Source organism: Arachis ipaensis, chromosome B07, assembly GCF_000816755.2.
Source record: "Arachis ipaensis cultivar K30076 chromosome B07, Araip1.1, whole genome shotgun sequence".
In the NCBI taxonomy this organism is placed as follows: Eukaryota; Viridiplantae; Streptophyta; class Magnoliopsida; order Fabales; family Fabaceae; genus Arachis; species Arachis ipaensis.
In genome coordinates, this window is record NC_029791.2 from 11,328,700 (window position 1) to 11,331,941 (window position 3,242).

Below are 3,242 nucleotides of genomic sequence, written 5' to 3' on the forward strand. Positions count from 1 at the left end.
TATATATATATAGACTTATTCCAAGATTCTCAAATACAAGCCCTACCCCTCTGAAATTCAAAGACAATAAATGGCAAGGAGAAAACCCAAGACTACACCAAATACAGGAGATACAAATACGTATGTACATAAAGCTCTGATGTTCAGTCGCGGCTCCGCGTCAAGGATTCCTAAACTTGTTGCTGAAAAGGAAATCTGTAGGGGGTGAGAACGTCGTCTTCGCATGTTCTCAGTAGGGATAGCGAATGCCGTAAAAATATACAAAATAATATACAAATAGTTAATTCATAACCCGAAAACAGTTTTCTTTATTAAACCCTTGAAATCCTTCTGAAGTCTTACCTAAAGCCGTGTAAAACCCTTTTTTAAATCACATTACTTGAACAAAATCTCCGTCACATTAACAATTCCTCATTTCTTAACAACATTCTTCAATTATCGCAATATCTAAATAAGCCAGTATCGCAAATAATATACTTAAACCCAATCCACAAACATCAGCTCCCACCACATTATTAAGTCCACAGCACAAGTAAAATGTCCAATCAAGTATACAAGCAAGTCACCAAGACAACAGCACAATTACAAATAAACAAGATAAACAACCACAATCAAATGAAAATGTGCAAACAATATGATGCATGCCTTTCCTATGCAGGCCATGAGCTCACCCGTCGGTTGTCTACCTGCAACTCGACGTTACTCGGAGTGAACCCCGAATATGGTTTCTTACTGTGTCAGTCAGGCACAATTATCATCATGGGCGAACCCATGTCAGTTAGGATATTTTGATATCACGGTAGAAACGGGCTATCAGTTAGGCGAACATTCCCGCATTAGCAATCTCAGGCTATCAGTTAGGCGGACACTTTCGCATTAGCAACCATAGGCTATCAGTCAGGCGGACATTCCCCCATTAGTAACCTTAGACTATCAGTTAGGCGGACATTTCCGCATTAGCACTTTGGCACAAGACCTATTTAACATACACTTTTCAAGTATCTATCTTATTCATTCTTTCTCATTCTTTTCCTCTTAAGAATCTATTTCCTTCACTAGTTCTCATTTCCTTTCTTTTTATTAAGCCTCCACATCACTAATTACATACCCACACCTCCGCATCACCTACATTATTAAACATACCTCTGCATCACCGCTTAATTACACATACCTCCGCATCACCAAATAATCAATTATACCTCCGCATCACCACCTATTCACTCATCTATTATAATCTTAAATCGATTAGTTTCTAAATAATCAAACTTCGTAACGTTTAATAAAAACTCTTTTTCTTAATAAATCGAACTCAAATTATAACTTAAAACAAAAATATTTTCTCAATAGAACAAACTTAAAACATAGTACTTTTCTTGATAATTCGAAAATAAACTATTATGAACCCTAAATCCAGCTTTCTTTTAAATAATGCTTTAAGCAAAGCCTCGAAATTTTGTAAAAACTTGTGCAGCATTTCCTCTAAAATTCGGGCTCTACCACCCTTCAAGGGTTCCAACCAAACCAATTCTCAACCTTTCTAAATGTCAAATAATTTCTCAGTAATTAAAATATTTTCTTTGAAGTTAAGCCACTTTCCATTTTAATAAAATTCAGCTCCTTTTCAATTCTTTTGCTATTGAATCAAACTAATATTTTCTCAAACTCTTTCCAACGATTTCAAACCTAAGTCACTCCTTAGTATAAATTTATAACTCAAACTTTGAATACAAAACATTTTTCTCAATATGAGAAAATACGTAAACCAAATATTTTTCTAACATAGAGTTATTTCTCAAAATAAGCTTGTAAATCAGGTTTCCAAAATAAAATCACTTTTTTGTATTTTTTTTTTGCAAGTATTCGGACAGAACCTCCTTTTAAAAATAGACTTCATTACCCTCACGACTCCCTCACTTCCATCATTCCTTAACTTATCTCAATCCAAACCAGTAGTTAATTCAGAATCAATCAAATTAATTACCAAAATCAATCAAAATCACAGCCAATCATTCACAGTAAAGAAATCTAATCTCAATAATATTATAATTACTAACATATTTGCAATTATTTACTATACTTTTGGGCATTCTTAAATTAAAAACTGTTAATTTTAAAATAAAATCTCCTACCTCTGTATGAAATCAAAATCAACGAAAGCTCCAAAGAAGCTTTCTGACCGAACTGCTTAAGAAGAAAGCGTCAGAAATTGTCTGTATCTCTTAGAACTCCAATTAATCGAACTTAAGAGAAAGAGGAGCTACATCACCGTCAACTTTTACCGAATGAAAGTAATACCAACATGTAGAGGAGGAAGATACAAACACTTTTACTGAATTAGATTTTTTATTAGAGTTACAAATTATAAAAAATCGAAGCCAAAATCTCGGAGGTTCCATGGAAATCTGTCTCTCACCCATGGTCATTTCTCTTTCTTTTCTCCAAAGAAAATAGTTCGGTCTTGCTTGGAAGAAGAAAAGTTAATGAAGGAAGAATGATTAATTGGTATTAATAAGGTGACACATGAGGGTTTATGTGTCATGATTATATATAAAAAGTTTAAGTTTTAGAAATAAAAAAAATATTTTTTATAAAAATAAAAGTGTTCATTAAATTTTTTTAATTTTTATATCTTTATATAATTAATAATATTTAATAAAATTTATTTTAATGTATATATTTTTGTCCCACTTCTAAAATTTTCTGAGTCCGTCACAGTTTGTTGGTATAAATAAATTAATAGTAGAGTACAAATTTTACTGTGCAGTATGAGTACTTTAAGTACAATGGAATTTAGGAATTAAAACAATCCAAGAAAAATTATGTATTATAAATTTGGTTATCTACTAGTTTAGTCTAAAGAAAAAAAAAATCAAAACAACCTAAGACCTTTTCTCCCTGGTATTTACCAATTTTTATCCGTATTAGTGTTGTGTTTTTCAAGTTTTTCATGTTTTTGTTGGCCTAGCACACAATCCACACCATAGGTTCAATTTTTGGTGCTCAAGTTTTCATTTTGCCCTCACAATAACATTTCATGAGTTATCATATTTTTATCATTCTCACCACTAATTAAGCAAGCTTTCTTTCATAATCCTTTAGCCAGGTGTCATATATTTATTGGTGGGTCAATAATTGGCCACTTCTAAGCACTATTTTTTGTGCCACCAGAGACCTTCCCTTATTATTATTATTATTATTATTATTATTATTATTATTATTATTATTATTATTATTGTTATTGT